This window comes from Geotrypetes seraphini, chromosome 3, assembly GCF_902459505.1.
Source record: "Geotrypetes seraphini chromosome 3, aGeoSer1.1, whole genome shotgun sequence".
NCBI classification, from domain to species: Eukaryota; Metazoa; Chordata; class Amphibia; order Gymnophiona; family Dermophiidae; genus Geotrypetes; species Geotrypetes seraphini.
This window is the reverse complement of record NC_047086.1, coordinates 64,513,126-64,531,357: the sequence shown is the minus strand read 5'-3', so window position 1 is coordinate 64,531,357 and position 18,232 is coordinate 64,513,126. Positions and strand designations below refer to the sequence as shown.

Below are 18,232 nucleotides of genomic sequence, written 5' to 3'. Positions count from 1 at the left end.
CGTTGTCCAGAAGCGACGGCCGGTATGGCCAGTCGGTTTTGCGTAATCTGTTTTCCTAAATTGCCATCCTCCCACCTGCCCTTTTTTGGTTGGCTTGGAGGTCACCCACATGTGAGAATATGCTGCCTGCTTGTCCTGGGATAAAGCACAGTTACTTACCGTAACAGGTGTTATCCAGGGACAGCAGGCAGATATTCTCACAACCCGCCCTCCTCCCCGGGGATGGCTTCTTTGCTGGCTATGGAACTGAGGACCACGAGGTGGGGATGCGCCCTCTAGTGGAGGGAGAAGGCATGCACATGCGTGGTGCAGCATAGCAAGCTTGAAACTTCAATCAAGTTTGCTTGAAAAGCTGTCCGCGCTGGGGCTCCGTAGATGACGTCACCCACATGTGAGAATATCTGCCTCCTGTCCCTGGATAACACCTGTTACGGTAAGTAACTGTGCTATACCGCGTATCAACAAGGGATCCAAGAGGAAAAAGAACAAGGAACCGGCGTGGCTCACTGTAGAGGTAAAAAAAGCGATCAGAGACAAGAAAACGTCATTTAAGGAATTGAAAAGGTCAAAAACGTACGAAAACTGGAAAAAGCACAAACAACATCAAAGCAGGTGCCATAAGGTGGTAAGAGGGGCCAAAAGAGACTATGAGGAAAAAATAGCCAAAGAGACAAAAAAATTCCAGCCGTTCTTTCGATATATTAAGGGGAAACGACCCGCGAAGGAAGCGGTGGGGTCATTGGATGACCAAGGAATAAAGGGAGTGCTAAAGCAGGACAAAGCCATCGCCGATAAACTAAACACATTTTTTGCGTATGTATTTACTGAAGAGGAATACACAACATACCAGAATCTGACAGGCTATACCCAGGAAACGAATACAGGAAACTGACTGGGTTGACGGTAAGTCTAGAAGAGGTATGCAGACAGATTGATAGGCTTAAAAGCGATAAATCCCCGGGACCGTATGGCATTCATTCGAGGGTAATCAAGAAACTGAAAGGTGTTATAGCTGAGCTGCTTCAACTAATAACCAATCTGTCGATCAAATCGGGAAGGATTCCGGAAGACTAGAAAGTGGAAAATGTTACGCCGATCTTCAAGAAAGGTTCGAGAGAAGATCTGGGAAACTACAGACCGGTGAGTTTGACCTCTGTACTGGAAAAGATGGTGGAGGCGCTGATAAAGGACCACATCATTGACCACCTTGATGGACACAATCTGATGAGGACCAGCCAGCACGGCTTCAGCAAAGGAAGATCTTGCTTGATGAACTTGCTGCAGTTCTTTGAGGGAGTAAACAGACAGATAGACAAGGGTGACCAGGTCGACATTGTATACCTGGACTTTCAGAAGGCATTCGACAAGGTCTCGCATGAACGACTACTTGGAAAAATTGTGAGCCATGGAATCGAGGGTGAAATACTTACGTGGATTAAAAACTGGTTGACGGATAGGAAACAGAGAATGGGGGTAAATGGACAATACTTGGACTGGAAAAATGTCGCGAGTGGAGTGCCTCAGGGTTCGGTGCTTGGACCCGTGCTCTTCAAAATATTTATAAACGACCTGGAAATTGGTACGATGAGTGAGGTGATTAAATTTGTGGATGATACAAAGTTGTTCAGAGTAGTGAAGACGTAGAAGGATTGCGAAGACCTGCAGCGTGACATAAACACGCTCGAGAAATGGGCTGCGACATGGCAAAAGAGGTTTAGTGTGGATAAGTTTAAGGTGATGCATGTCGGTAACAAGAATCTTATACATGAATACACGATGTCTGGTGCGATACTCAGAGAGACCTCGCCAGGAAAGAGACTTGGGAGTACTGGTTGACAAGTTGATAAAGCCGTCCGCGCAATGTGCAGTGGCGGTGAAAAAGGCAAACATAATGCTAAGAATGATTAAGAAGGGGATCACGAACAGATCGGAGAAGGTTATTATGCTGCTGTTCCGGGCCATGGTACGCCCCCACCTGGAATACTGCATCCAGCACTGGTCGCCGTAGTTGAAGAAGGACACGTTACTACTCGAAAGGATCCAGAAAAGAGCGACTAAAATGGTTAAGGGGCTGGAGGAGTTGTTGTATAGTGAGAGATTAGAGAAACTGGGCCTCTTTTCCCTTGAAAAGAGGAGACTGAGAGGGGACATGATCAAAACATTCAAGATAATGAAGGGAATAGACTTAGTAGATAAAGACAGGTTGTTCACCCTCTCCAAGGTAGGGAGAACGAGAGGGCACTCTCTAAAGTTAAAAGGGGATAGATTCTGTACAAACGTAAGGAAGTTCTTCTTCACCCAGAGAGTGGTAGAAAACTGGAACACTCTTCCAGAGGCTGTTATAGAGGAAAACACCCTCCAGGGATTCAAGACAAAGTTAGACAAGTTCCTGCTAAACCGGAACGTACGCAGGTGAGGCTAGTCTCAGTTAGGTCACTGGTCTTTGACCTAAGGGCCGCCGCAGGAGCAGACTGCTGGGCATGATGGACTACTGGTCTAACCCATCAGCGGCAATTCTTATGTTCTTATGAACTGAAAAAAAAATTTACTGACTGTTGTTTTTGCTAAGAGACTTTATAGTTGTACGTAAGCTTGCTTTATTATTCAGATAGTTTTGATGATCATGCAGACTTTCTTGAGCTGACTTGGCATAGAATACTTTTGATTTTAAATTTCTATCTATTAGAAAGAATTCAGTACTTGCCTCCTTTTAAAATAGGTTTGCAATTCACAGTCTGTTACAAATAAATCTTTGATTTATTTTTTTACCAAGCCATGGGTGACAATTCTTTGATTTGAAGAGGGAAAAAATAAATGGTGTTTTAAGTGAGAGAACATTTTGAAAAGGAAAATCTTCAAGAGGTTTACTTTGAAGCAAGCACTGCTGTTTATGAAAGGATCTGGGTCAGGCACACATAACTATCTGAATATTGTTACTCAATACATATGTGAAATGCTCCAGAAACCACAGGTGTCTTTCTCTGTGTGCTGTCATAACATAAAGGCCCCTCTTCTTAAACTATTTTATTATGACTTTGTGGGAACTCAGCTTTGGTTAGGCTGAAGTATAACCGTTCATAATAAAATCTGATTGTATTCGGTCTCATGTAGTTTCTTCAAAGTGGTTTCAAATAAAGAATTTGGGTTATATGTATGAACTTCAGTTCTGTAATTATACTTTGTTACACCTACCACATTGCTTTTCGATCGATTTTTAGAGATAAAATTTGAGCTACTGTGATAGTCTAGCATGTATGTTTTTAAATTGCTGTTTTATTTGACACCTTATTTTACTATCCTTTACTAGTAGGAAAACTTATCAAAAATAACAGGGTAGAATGATCTTCCCACCGTCTGCCTCAATATAATTCCCTTCTACTCGCAAAAAAAAAATTAAAAATGCACTTCAGTGTTCTTCACTATTTTTTCAATGGGGACCATTTTTACAAAAAAAAAAGTCAGTATGAGAGTCAAAATCATTATTGGGTATGGGGGATTCCCACTCCAATGCTACATCTGGCCTGGCTTAGTTTGTCCTGTCAATCCTCTTATATAAGAGTTTGAAAGGATTGACAAACTAAGGGCTCCTTTTACAAAGGTGCGCTAGCGGTTTTATCACACGTAGCCTAAAATCTACCACCTGCTCGAAAGGAGACGGTGGTGGCTAGCGCGTGCGGCAATTTAGCACACGCTATTCTGCGCGTTATGGCCCTATCTCACCTTCGTATAAGGAGCCCTAAGCATCTAAAAGGATATGTGTTGTATTTAATAAATTATTTGAAATTCAACACTGCCACAGATTGATGTGTATAGTTCCCTCCCCACTTTTCTTTGCTGTTACTTACTGTGGGGTTGTTGGCTCCTTTTTTTGTGTTTACATTTCCTTTCAAATAAAGTTGAAGTGCCATGGCTTAAAGAACTATTTCATAATCTCACGGGGTAAATGTTTGACAGTTTGAAAACCATTTCCCACAATAATGAAGTAAGCAAGTTGAATTGTATCTGCAAATATCTGGAAACCCCATTCCACCTGCCTGCCAGGGAACATATAAAAAATTGTAGCTGATTCTTTCGCTTTTTACCATTCCAACAAAATTTTGAAACAAATTTATTTAAATACTTAATATCTTATTCAAGAGGCGCAGATGCAATAATTGAAAAGTATTCAATCACTTGGGGAGCAAAGTCATGCTAAATATATATGGAGGGTATAATCAAAAGAAACGTCTTAAGTCTGATTTGGAAGTAGTCGCCCAAAGTCTGCAGCGGCAAAATGTCCATTCTCAAAGTATGTCAAAAATATTTTTTTCCCCAAAATCGTCTACTTCTACATCCAGCCGTTTGATCGCCCAGACTGCTAGTATGTCTAACAGGCCTAAATGCAGAATCCATATGTTTGCATATCCAACAGTAAATGCTTGTCGCGTTAAAAGATTTCTGGATAGAACTCTTGCATTTCGGGCAGGCAAATTGAATGACAGGTTGGATAATATTATGCGTGCTCCATCTTATTTTACTTTTAGAAAATTAGTAAAAACAGAGTTGTTTGATCAATTTGTAACCTGATTCACTGTTTTTAATCTTTTATCTTGTATGTATTTCTGATGTAATCTTTTATCCTTTTATCTTGTATGTATATCTGATGATTTGTATTGTATTTTTTTTCACTGATTGTCCAGTACTTCTCATTAAAACCGACTCGAACTATTATGGCTTTGGCGGTATACAAGAATAAATTATTATTATTATTATCTTTATAGCACATTCTTGTCCAAAAAATCATCCAAGTCCCAAATGCCCAGAACAAAACCTTTTAGGCGTGGGAGGGGCCAGCAAAGTGATTACTGGCCACCCAGACAGGGCAACACAGTAATGGGTCACCTAACAGGGCACTGCTGTGAACTTCACAAAAAAGGGTGCCAGATAAACATCTTACTAGAATTCCCCTGCTGGTCAAGGTGAGCCTCCCAAAACACCCCCAAAACTCACTATACCCACCTGTCTACAAACCCAATAGTCCTTATGGCTATAGGTGGCACCTATATGGCGGTACAGATCCATGGTGAGGCCTCACCTGGAATATTGTGTACAATTTTAGAGGCCACATTACCAAAAAGATGTGCTGAGAGTTGAGTCGGTTCAATGACTCTTTGAGTCGGGACTCAAAGACCTCCCGTATGAGGAAAGGCTGAATAAATTGCAGCTATACTCACTCGAGGAACGTAGAGAGAGAGGAGACATGATAGAGACGTTTAAATATATCACGGGCCGTATTGAGGTGGAGGATGATATCTTCTTTCTTAAAGGTCCCTTGGCCACAAGAGGGCATCCGCTGACAATCAGGGGTGGGAAATTTCATGGCGACACCAGGAAGTTCTTCTTCACCGAAAGGGTGGTCGATCGTTGGAATGAACTTCCACTTCAGGTGATTCAGGCCAGCAGCGTGCCAGATTTTAAAAGGAAATGGGATACACATGTGGTATCTCTAGGAGGTGAAAATGGAAATGGGATATACATGTGGTATCTCTAGGGGGTAAATTCAAGGGGGTGGGGTCGTTAGAGTGGGCAGACTTGATGGGCTATGGCCCTTTTCTGCCATCATCTTCTATGTTTCTATGTTTCTACTGTAGGGGTTTGGTGGGCACATATTTTCCACCATGAATGTAGTGGTTAGAGTGGCTTATGGGCCTGGGTCCTCACCAGCCACCCAGCTATCTACATGCCTAATGATCAAATCTCCCATGGGCAAAAGCCCTTGGAGACCCATCCTCAGTACGAAAGAACAATTCAGCCTTGGTGGCCAGGTCCTGGTTACAGGATTGCTTCCTACTTCACCAGGGTGGTGCTCTCCTTTAAGAAGACCTCCTTTCTCCATGGCAGCACAGAGACTGCCAGATTGGAGGTGGAACCTTTCTACAACATCCGTGTAGATCTCCTCTATGTACTTCTGTCTCCCTCAGCAAATCCAAGTCTTCTACTTTAGCCTCAAGAGATTGGACCTGTTCCCTGAGTGCTAGGAGCTGTTTGCACCGAGCACGCACATAAGACCTCTCACCAACTGGGAGATAATCAAATATGTGATACTCGGTACAAAAGTCTAAATAGCCCCCATCTTGCTGCTGTCTGCATCTTAATAATGATGATTTCTTTAAGTTGCTAAGGTAAATGTACACTAAGGTCCTCTAAGATTGCTAGTTATATGTTAAATGTCGGTTATTGAGGGCCGCAATCCAGTCGGATTTTCAGGATTTCCCCAATGAATATTCACGAGATCTATTAGCATATAATGGAAGCAGTGCATGCAGATAGATCTCATGTATACTCATTGGGGAAATCCTAAAAACCCAACTGGATTCCGGCCCTCGAGGACCGACATTTGACACCCTGCGTTAAACTATGGTAATATTTAATTTTTATTACTATTATGGAAGTTATAATTTTTAGGTTGACCTCCAAGGAATTCTTAGACTAGTCCTAAGAGCTAATTCAAGTTTCAAGTTTATTAGGTTTTTATATACTGCTTATGCAGATTATCTAAGCGGTTTTTACAATTAGGTACTCAAGTATTTTCTGTATCTGTCCCGGTGGGCTCACAATTAGCTAATTACTTTTTTAGCTTTCTAATTGGTTCAAGGGCCTATAAATCAGAGCTCAGACCTGGGGTGGGAGGGAGAGAATTCAAATCTAAACTGAAGCTGTCTGCCTATTAGCTGTGCTTTATACTGATACTATAGCGATTTTAAAATAGCTCCTTGAAATGCTAGCCTATGTACACTAACAGAGTTCCTATGCTAAGAAAAAAAACCAAACTATCCCTAAAATTCCGTTGCTAAGTGAGACAAGTACTTTAAATAAAACAAGTCCTTGGGCTTATCTCAAAAAAGATATAGCAGAACTAGAAAAGATTCAAAGAATTGTGGCCAAGATGATAAAGAGGATGGAACTTCTGTCTCTACAACACAATCAAAATTTGCCCCTTTCTCTCTGTGCACACTACCTGTACCCTCATCTCAAAAAAGGTATTGCAGAATTAGAAAAGATGCAAGGAGGGTGAGGGAAATGATGAGGGATGAGACTACTTCCCTATGAGGAAAGGCTAAAGCAGTTAGGGCTCTTCAGCTTGGAGAAGAGATGGCTGAGGGAAGACATGATAGAGGTCTATAAAATAATGAATAGAGTGGAATTGGTAGATATGACTTGCTTATTTATATTTTCCAAAAATAATAGGGTTAGGGACATGCATTCAAGCTACTAAGTAGTAAATGTAAAACAAATTGGAACGTGGTGAAAGCAGTTAGCTTAAAAGAGTTTATAAAAAGGACCTTGCCAGGTACTTGTGATCTGGACTGGCCATTGTTGGAAACAGGATGCTGCTGCTGCTACTACTACTGCTACTAATCATTTTTATAGTTCTATTAGATATACCCAGCACTATACACTTCTCCCTCCGAATCCACGGTTTCAGTATCTGCGGTTCGGTTATTCGCGATTTTTTATTTATTTATTTTTTTAAGCTGCATTCCAGACCTTCCCCGCCTCCCGCCTTCCCCCCGCCATCCTGGACCTTACCTGGTGGTCTAGCGGGGATGGGTCAGTGCCGACCGAAAAGTTATTCGCTGTTTTTCACACTTCGTGGTCCTGCTCTGCACCTAACCCTCGTGGATATGGAGGGAGAAGTGTACTTCAAAACATAGAAGAGACCATCCCTTATGTAAAGACCTTACAATCTAGTCAAGACAGATAGACTGTATAAGAAGGTGCATCAATACACATGCTGGACTTGATGTCCCAGTACGGCAACCCTTATGTTTTTGCATCACAACATGACTCTGTAATGAGTTTGAAATGCCTGGCACCCTGATTCCTGTACTGCTGTTCTAGGCTCATGAGAAAAGTGTAGGAGTTTGGGAAGTACAGAAAGGTATGTGGTGCAGGTAGAAAACAGAATAGCTGTTATGTACAGTATATAGTGCTAGTAGAAATTCTTGGGACAAAGTAAGGAGAAGTTAGTAGGCCACACGAGGACAATGGGGGCTGCCAAAGTGCCCAGATCTTTCAGTGAAGAAGACTGTGCCCTCAGGGAGGGTAAGGGCCGAGTAGATGACTATCTTCTGGCTAGCCTGGACGCGGAAAAGGCCTTTGATAAGGTGACTTGGCCTTATCTTTTTTGGGTGGTACAACAATTTAGTATTTCAGGGTCCTTCCATCTGTGGATAATTCATCTTTATACGTCCCCCACGACCCAGTTACCCATTAATAAGCGTCTAACAGCCTCCTTTTCACAGGGTTGCCCCTTGTCCCTGCTTTTATTCATTTTATCTTTGGAGCCTCTAGCTCACAAAATCAGGAACTGCCCAGACATTTTGGACATTAGGGTAGGTAATGAGGACTGCAAAATTACCCTCTTTGCGGATGATATGTATGCTCGGGAATCGATCCCCCACTTGACTACCCTTATTGGGACGTTCGGTGCGTTCTTGGGTCTATGTATCAATTTCAGTAAATCTGAAGCCTTACCTGTCTCCTCCCCGTATGTCTCATGCTCTGATCCAGCTTTCCCATTCCGTTGGGCTAATGGGGAACTTAAATACTTGGGTATTTTACTTAGTGCGGATTGGCCTACTGTTTACCGCCGAAACATCTCAGACTGACTGAAAACTTTACAAGATTACTGTGCTCACTGGGGAGATCTGCCTTTCTCTTTGTCTGGTAGAATTGCCCTGGTGAAGATGGTATTGCTCCCTAAGCTCCTCTATCCTCTACAGATGATCCCTCTTTAGCTTAAGTCTGCAGATGAACGCTCTTACTGGTCTTTTATCGGATCCTTTATTTGGCACAACAAGAGAGTACGTATCAGCTGGCGGATGCTTACCCAGAGTCGTGACAGGGGGGGGGGGGTTGGCTCTGCCGGATCTTCGATTGTATAATGTTGCCGCCCTGCTATGCTGGGTTCACGAGCTCTTTACCGCAGAATCTCGCTTTACTCCAGGGGGCTTGTTTGATTTTTGGATGGCTCCTTATTGGGCGTTAGCATGCTTGACTTGCCCCCAGTGGCGCCGTAACCGCTTGGGTCTTGCCTCGGTTTGGTTATCTCCTTTACGTAGGGCGTTGCAGTGGTGGAGACATCAGATTGGCAGGGGTCGGGGCTTTTCAGATGATAAGTCATAGTCCTGACTTTCCCCCAGGTGTGGGACCATTGGGGGGTGTTGAGGCGTGGTTCAGTTCTTGTCTCTGTCTGGGTCACGTATCCTCGGCGAGCTTTTTCCCTCCTTCGATACCCTTCGCACCACCTGGGTCTTGCCCCACATGCCCTTTTTTGCATACCTCCAGCTGTGGCATTTCTATCTGGCCAACATTCGCCATCGCCTGGGGGGCGGTTCCTTTTTACAGGTGGATCAGATCTTCATATCCCTGCCACCTGCTCTTAATTCTTTATCCTTCTGGTACCAGATTGTGAGGGCAGAGTGGGAGGACCTTCTACTGCCTCGGCTGGCTTCCAGGTGGTCTGGGGAGATGGGGGAGGTTGTTATCCCGGCGGAGCTTCAGGCTTGTTTCTCTAATGTCACCGATGGGGTACGTAGTGCTCAGTTGCAGGAACTCCAATTTAAATTGCTTCATCGTACCTACTTTACCCGGCTTAGGGGGTTGCAGGCTGGTGTATGGGATTCGGCGACTTGCATGAACTGTGAGCATGCATCGGGGACTCTATTGCACATGCTTCTTGAATGCCCGACCTTGGGTGTTTATTGGAATGGGGTTTTGGATTTCCTTGTCCAGATCCTGGGGGTGCCAGTCCAGTGGTCCTATTGTATTTTAGTTCTGGGTCATGAGGTGGAGTTCTTGGATCAGGGCTTTACTGCTGCCCAGTGGCGATTTGTCTATGTTGCTCTTCTTGTAGCTAAACGGGGTGTATTCCGAAAGTGGATAGATGCAGAACCCCCGGAGTTGGTGGTATGGAAGAGGGCACTTTGGGAAGTGGCCCATTGGGAGTTACGGGGTCTAGAAGGGCGGAGAGAATGGCCCACTCCGTTGTATAGGTCTCTTTGGGAACAGGTCATTGCTACTTCTGCTGATCCTCTGTGATGCTGCTTTGGTAATCTTTTTCTTTTCTCTCTGTTTTTTCTTTCTTTCTCATGTCGCTGAGGGAGGAGGGCGGGGGGGGTTCTGTTTGGTTGTAGGGGGGTTTCTTCTTTGGGGGAAAAAAGGGAGTAAACTGACATAATGTGTGGTTTTCTGCAGGTTTTCCTTGGCTGTTTTGTGTGACCTAGGACCTGCTGGGTACTGGCTGGTTTATTGTGTAGGGGGGGGGGGGGCTTGCCTATATTCTGATTGACTAGTATTATTGTTCTTGTTCCCATTACCATTTTCCAAACCTGTGAGTTGGACTATGTGTTGTACTTGCTCTGTTTCCTGGATACTGCTTGGTTGTATTGGCTTTATTTGTCTGTTTGCTGCTCAATAAAACGTTTCAAACAAACAAAAAAAGAAGACTGCATTACTTAGAATCCTGCCCTTCAGCTGACTTCTCACAAAACATGGTTTTCCATAACCCGCAGTCCCCCTTTATCCCTTTTCCAGGGTAATACAAAGATAAGAGGTGCAGGATTGATGCCCAGTTGCCCCGGTCGTGTCAGCTGTAACACTGAAAATGTCACCAGTAAATTGTGCTTTCTCTGAACTCCAGTTGTTGTTCTGCATGTATGCTGGATTTATGTTTTTAGACCACTTTGCTTGGTTTAAACACTGTTAGCAAATAGTGTGGGCTATTGGCATGCGGCACATGTACATTGCCATTTAGCCCATGCTCGGAGCTGTCTGCTAGTATAAATATATAAATACCTTATCATAAACTCAATTTCCTTTTAGATAGTGAAAAGTTCTGCACCTCTGTATCAGTTGCAATTTGGTTTATTTTGTACTCTGTAGGGAACATTAAACAATATCTGGTGTAGTATTAAAGCAATTCAGATTTCTAATTTTATTGCAGTTGATGAAAGCATTCCTAAATCTGTATGCTAGATGGGGTTGTGTTGATTATACAGAGGAGATCTTGAAAGGATGTTAATATAAAATCTGTTTTCTTACTATTCTACTAAGTAAAGGGTTAGCTTCTCCTGGGTTTGTTTCAGCTTAGCAATGAGAAGGGCTCCCTGCCGTGGCTGCTGAACAGTATTCAATTATTTGACTGTTACAGCAAAAGAGTAGTGTGACAATTCTTTTAAACTGGTATGCTGTCAAGTTGCGTGCTGTGTTTTTGCATGTAATAATATGAAAGGATATGTAGTACGTATATTTATCCCAGGACAAGCAGGCAGCCTATTCTCACATATGGGTGACGTCATCCATGGAGCCCGGATGCGGACAGCCTCGCAAGCAGACTTGCTTGTAGAAATGTAGAAGTTTCGAGTCAGCCGCACCGCGCATGCGCGAGTGCCTTCCCGCCCAGCACGATTAAACACTGGATGAACCATAACAGGCTGAAGTTAAGTATTCAGAAGACACAGGTGTTGTATGTTACAAGAACCCTGGATGCTAATGTTCCGGAAACAGTTGAGTTACTAGGAGAGAGAGTATTGGTAAGGCACAATGTGTGCTTTTGGATTCAGGACTCACTATGAGAGGGCAGGTGCTTGCTGTAGTTCGGAAGGTGTATTTTCATCTTCAGTTAGTTAATGGTTTGAGACCTTATCTAACAGTCACATTGTTTAGGATGGTTTTACAGTCGATGATTTTGTCCGTTTTTGATTATTGCAGTCTGATGTTCTTGGGAGTACTAGAATCGGTTTTGGGGGTGCTTCAGGTGGCCCAAAATTCAGTGTGCGCTCACTGTTTAAATTGGATAGATGTGAGTATGTAACAGAATATTTTATACGGTTGTATTGGCAGGGAGTGTGGGGTTGGGTGCAGAGCTTGGCAGGGAGTGAAGGGAGCTGGGTGCAGATTCTGATATATATTAGTGGGGGTTTTTTTCTCGTTTTCCTCCTCTAAATCTAGGGTATGTCTTATAGTGTGAAAAATATGGTAACTTCAAGCCTTTCAATCTCTTCAGTGGTGGTTATCACCTATTAGTCTTTCCAGGGGCTTTCTTTTCCATACTCCTCCATATCAAAAAAACAACCGATGCTTCCATGCTCGACTGGGGAGTCCATCTCGATTACCTCTATACTCAAGGCAGCTGGTCTACACAAGAGAAAGCTCTCCACATCAATCTCCTAGAGCAGGGGTGTCCAACCTTTTGGCTTCACTGGGCCGCATTGGCCGAAAAAAATGTTTCTGGGGCCGCACAAACTTTCAAACGCTGCAGCAAGACACAGGAGGGAGCTGGCAAGATGGTAAACACCTGGGGGCAGCAGAGGAAAATACTGCATCGCCCTTGACCAGGGCCACACAAAATACTTCACGGGGCCGCAGTTTGGACACCCCTGACCTAGAGCTTCGATGAATCCACAATGCGCACTACACATTTCAAGATTGCCGCCTCAGTCATGTAGTCCTCATTCAAACAGACAACCAGGTAGCCATGTACTACCTGAACAAACAGGGAGGCAGAAGGTCTCGCTCACTTTGCCAAGAAGCAAGCCAAATCTGGTCCTGAGCAATACCTCACAACATATTTTTAGAAGTAGCTTACCTAGTGAGAAATCAAAATATCTAAGCGGACAGGCTGAGCAGACTCCCTCAAACTCTCAACCTTATAGTATCAGATATTCTTAGAATTGGGGACCCCAGAAGTGGACCTTTTTGCATCTTCCCCCTCCACCCAAACTTCTGGTGTTCTGTTCCAGAATCTACACTCCAGATTGCCTGGAGTCAGATGCCTTTTTTCTCTTATTGAGAGAACAAGTTTCTTTATGTTTCCCCTCCAATTCCTCTAGTTGGAAAGACTCTACTAAAACTTCGCCAAGAACAAGCCACCATGATTCTCATAGCACCTCGGTGGCCACATCATCCATGGTTCCCTCTCTTCCTATAACTCAGCAAAAGGGATCCCAGCTGAACTGAGATCCCCACCTACTATCTTCCTCGACTGAAAGAACAAGTTTCTTTATGCTTTCCCTCCAATTCCTCTAGTTGGGAAAACTCTACTGATTAAGCAGCCCTTTAAAGGGCTGCATGTCAGGCAGGCCTGCACGTTCGGTGGACCCTGTCAAAGGGCACTTTGTGCGGCCAGACTCTGGCATTGAATATCTGGGTATGTGTGGCCATCTGAAAGTTAACTGGGCACTGGCTTATATTCAGGCTGATACCTGGTTAGCTCGGCAGGCAAAGTTAGGACATCCTTTTTGCTGTCCTTTCTTTATCCCCTTATTTAGCTGGTTAGTGGACTGAAAATCGCTGCTAACTGGTTAAATTCTACCTCTACTCTCAGCACTAACCAAACAGTACCTAGGTCAGTGGCTCCCAACCACTGACCTGTAGGACCACCAGCCAGTCAGGTTTTCAGGATAGTCCTAATGGATATGTATGGGGTAGATTTGCATGCCTATCACCTCCATTATATGCAAATCTTTTCATGCATTTTCATTAGGACTACCCTAAAAACCCAAGTGGCTGGTGGTCTTCCAGGACAAGGTTGGGAACCACTGACTTAAGTGATCACAGACATTATTCAGCAGCTCCACCTGCTTCAGTGCCACTTAATATTGTTACATATGCCTCTCCTGCTTGGTTAAACCTGTTTGAATATCAGACCCTAAGTGCTGCAGGGTTTTCAGGCTGTCCACAGAAGTATGCAAGAGATTTATTTAATGCAGTGGTGGCAGTATATGAAAATGTATCTTACATATAGTCACTGAAAATCTTGTAAATCTGAACAGCTTGTGGCAGTTGAGTATCAAAATTGCTTACCCCTGCAATCCTCATCACTAAAACAATCTTTTGGTACGCTTTAATTTACACGAGGTTGCGCTGAAACATAAGATTTCATCCACTCTATTCACTTATGCTAAGAAAACATTGGCAGGTTCTAGTTGCTAAGAACAACAAAGTGCTGCAATAGCTTTTTTTTTTAAGTACTTATAAATTCAGTTCTTTGACAGTGCCACTTTTTTATAGAGAAAAAAAAATATATGCAGTGACTGCAAGAAAGATGTCACCTATAGTGTTGTTTAAAAATTAGTACAGTGAGACATGGAGAATAGAAGCAGCATTACTGGATGGTTAAATGTGTCGACAGATATATCACCTAAACAGAACCTCACCAAACACTCTGTTTCTTTTCAAAATGCCCTCTGCAATCCTAATTGAGCAGCATTTGTAATTTCAGGACCCTTCTTCTAATATGACCCCTCTGAATCTCTAAACAAACTATATATTGAAATTTTTGCTGTTTTTTTGAATCTCTAAACAAACTGTATATTGTAATTTTCACTTTTTTTTTTTAAGTTGCGACTTTTCTTTACAGGTCCGCTCTGAAATTCTTAGCAAACAGTATATTTTGTAATTTAGATTTCCTAAAGTCTCTGTACTCTCCCCTCCCCTGTTAGGCTCTGCACCCTTCCTTCCTCCCCTCCCTTGTCAGGCTCTGCACCCAGCACGCTTCCTTCCTTCTCCTGTCAGGCTCTGCACCCAGCAACCTTCCTTCCTTCCCCTGTCAGGCTCTTCACTCTCCCTCCCAGGCTCTGTCCCCCCCTCCCTGCCCTATTGTCAAATCTCTGCTGATCCCTGGTGGAGGTGCAGCGGATCCTCTGCTGATCCCTGGTGGAGGAGCAGCGGGAAGGAGCAAGCTTTCCAAACTCCTGCCCCGCTGTTAATCGGCTGCGCGATCCAATTTCTTCATCTGAACGGTACGAGCAGCAGCGCGATTTGGCGCTACTTAGCGCTGAGCGGCTTCTTTACTGGCTCCCGAATATAAACCAGGACCCCCATTTTTGGGCCAATTTTTTGGTAGTATGTAAGACACTGCTTTGTATTGTATTATAAAATAGTAGATGTTTCTGAGACTCTGTCTCAACAGTAAGGCAACAATGCCCAAATCATGATCAGATAAGTCCAAAATCTTGGCTTAGCTCCCAGTGGTTTTTCGTACCATCACTATGGTTACACGCTTCCTCAATCCTGCAAGGGTCCATACTCATCCTTCTATAGACTTAGCAGAGCTGTTGCCAGGAAGATGTGTACTTAACTTTTAATTTTTAAGATGAAGTTTTATTTCTTTTACAGTGTGTTTTTTTCAGAGTTTTATTTTAAAGAATTAATGCCAATTCATTATTGACAATTAAACCAATCAAGGAAGTCTCTACAGTACCCTTTCCATAATGGCACCTGGGTGTCTGTACTGCTATTATTCTTAGGGTAAAGCTATATCCCACTTTCCCTTCCCCTCACCAGCTCTCTGACTGGGAAAATTAATAGCATACACAGATGACTGAAAGCATAATATAGGTTTATTCATACAATTTTATAATAATGAAATCATGCAGTAAGGAATCAATAATTTGTTACCATATATTGCATCATCACTCCGGTATCGGGGGACCAGCGAAATATCGGAGGCAGCGCATTCATCTCATATCAGCATCACACGGCTCTTCATCAGTGTAGAAGTCCCGATTCCACTGAGTTCTGCCTGTCTTTTTATGCTCAAATTATGGTCAGGATCCGGTTCATGTTCGCTCAAACATGAACATATCACAAACCAGTTAGGCACTTTTTTGCTCAAATTATTATGGTCAGGATCCGGTTTGTATATGTGCTCCAACATGAACATATCACAAACAAGTTCACACACCATTTATGCACATCCTGTCTTTTCCCCCTTCTCTCGATTAAGTCATCCATATCCTGTTTTGACTACATCTGGCTCGCCAGGTGCAAGTTATCTTTCTGAACTCTAGTTCCCCTTTTAAAAAAAGAAAGTTGTTATTTGGTATTAGGATCCTTTTAGTAGAAGATGGTTTCTTAAACAGCCATTGTTACTAAAAACAACTCTCAGACTCCAGGTATGTCCCATACGTATCACATTCGGTCCTTAACAATGAGTGTTGTATGTAACCATCATCACTTTTTGTTGTTTACAACAAATGCCATATGCCACATAACAATTCCAGATAGATAAAATTATTACCAGAATAACAACTATTAACAGAGGATGGATGATCCAATCCAGAGTCGTTTTAGCTGAAGGTGAGTATCCTAAAAATATATCCCACCAATGATGTGAAGTAGCATCAGCTATTCCTGATCCTATTGTCACTATTGAATCTGCGGCAATAGTGGTGGTAAGCTGATGAGCCATAATACTTTGATTTAGGTATCGGATGGCACTCTGTATTTTGGTTGATCAGTTACTACACATACCACTTGTGGTGCTATTTCGACCATATACCTATAGGTTATTGGCATAATAGTCCATTCACATTTGTTTACAGTATTTTGCAATAAACATGGCTCATATACAGCAGATTGTAATTTACAAACTTTTAGCCAATGGCCTGCACGGATTACATCAGAAAAGACGGTCCTCCACACTTGTTCATTTGCTGTCAAAAGTTGTGTTTGAAAGACATTTTTCTGTTGTTGCTGCTGTAATGTTTGCAAAGAACATATAGTCCAATTGATTATGTGAGTAATATTAGTATCTACAAGGAAGGTTAGAGAATTACTAGCATTAAAAAGATCTAACATATCGTTATCCACGCCAGCTGCTAGTGTCATTGGGTACCAAATAGTAGGCATCCAATTAGCTTATATAGTTAAAGCATTATTAATTTTACTTCCAGCGTTATGCAGCCTATTTGCTAAAGATTCTATATCATAACTGTTTATTGTCCCGGTAATAGTTCCAAATCCTCCCAAAATAGTATCATACCAGGCTCTCCTATATCTACATCGACTAGAGGGAGGAAAGGTAATTTTAAATTGTACACGTGTTTGTTCCGCATGCTGACCCACCATTTCACATGTTGACGGTAATCGTTTAACCTGCCCTGGATCAATTTTTGCAGAATCTATATTTACAAAGATAATATAATCTGCCCATGTAGTACGATTCTTAATAAGAGATGCATTAGTACATACAAAATATTTGGGGTCTTCTAATGTCAGATGCAACACAGTTCCATTCCAGGTGCTACAATTTTGTATTGCCTGCCATTTCTGTTTCGTATTCAATTCTGGGAACACAGTCTTTAAGCAACATAGAATTGACACATGGGCAGTGACATTTACCACTACTTGACTCTGATATAGGGCATAAAAGATATACCCTCTTCTGTCATTGTGAGGGCCTTTCCATATGTCCACATTAGTTGTGATGTTAGCTATTGTACATCTCTGTCCTTTTTCACAACTAAACTTTTCCTGTTGTCGTCTGCTGGTAGCACTTCTCCATCCCCATTGAAATCGAGCATTGTCATCCAAAACCAGACGCCTAGCCGGAGTCCATCCTTCTACGTGACCCAAAGATACGATACCAAGGACTGTGACTACGCATAGGACGATTAGGGTTTCCTGTAAAATTAAACACAGTATTACTCCCGTAGGTAACATTTCTCCTGTGGGACATATTCCCATTTTTCTACACCGGGCCTCATTATCAAGAGCGTACGGTCTTGTCCCACTGCTATCACTTCAGCGGGAGAGGGGGGACCATTTCGGTTGCTAATCCATATTTTGGCCCCAACATTTACAGTATTTGTGGATCCAAACCCTTTTGCCCCCCCTAACCGTCAATTCTGTAGGGGCTGTGGGTTCTCTCACCGGAGCTATATATATAGGAATTAGCAACAGTTGTGCAATTCTTTCTCCCTGTGCTATTATTACATCCTCCGCACCTAAGTTAATTAGTATTACCCTAACCTCCCCTTGATAGTCAGCATCAATCACCCCTCCCAAGACAGTTATTCCTTTTGAGGCATAACTGGATCTGGTTACCAATTGCCCATAATGTTCTTTCGGAATTTTCTCTGTGTTCTCCACAGCTCTAGTGGTGGAATGTGGTACTGCTGGTAGTGTAAATCCTGGAAGGAAAGCACATGTTCATTAATAAAAGAACAAAGAAAAGAAACACATGGCACGTTTTCCCCTCTGCAAACATGACTAATTCTTGTATCACAGAGTCACAGTCTCTGTGTTGAATTGTTGAAAAGATTCAAAAAAAGGTTTTTTTTCCTGAAACACAAAACACACAGATTAAATAGACTTATTTCAGGGTCCTGTGGCACCAAATATGGCCACAGGAAAATTTAAACAGGCAGACACATTCTCTACATGGTAAAATTAGACTGTCTTT

At 42.7% G+C, this 18,232-nt stretch overlaps 1 protein-coding gene across 1 annotated transcript in view; it reads left to right on the top strand.

The window, feature by feature from the left end:
• The window catches only part of PRIM2 (DNA primase subunit 2), a 280,515-nt gene that overhangs the window by 100,031 nt on the left and 162,252 nt on the right, over window positions 1–18,232 (top strand).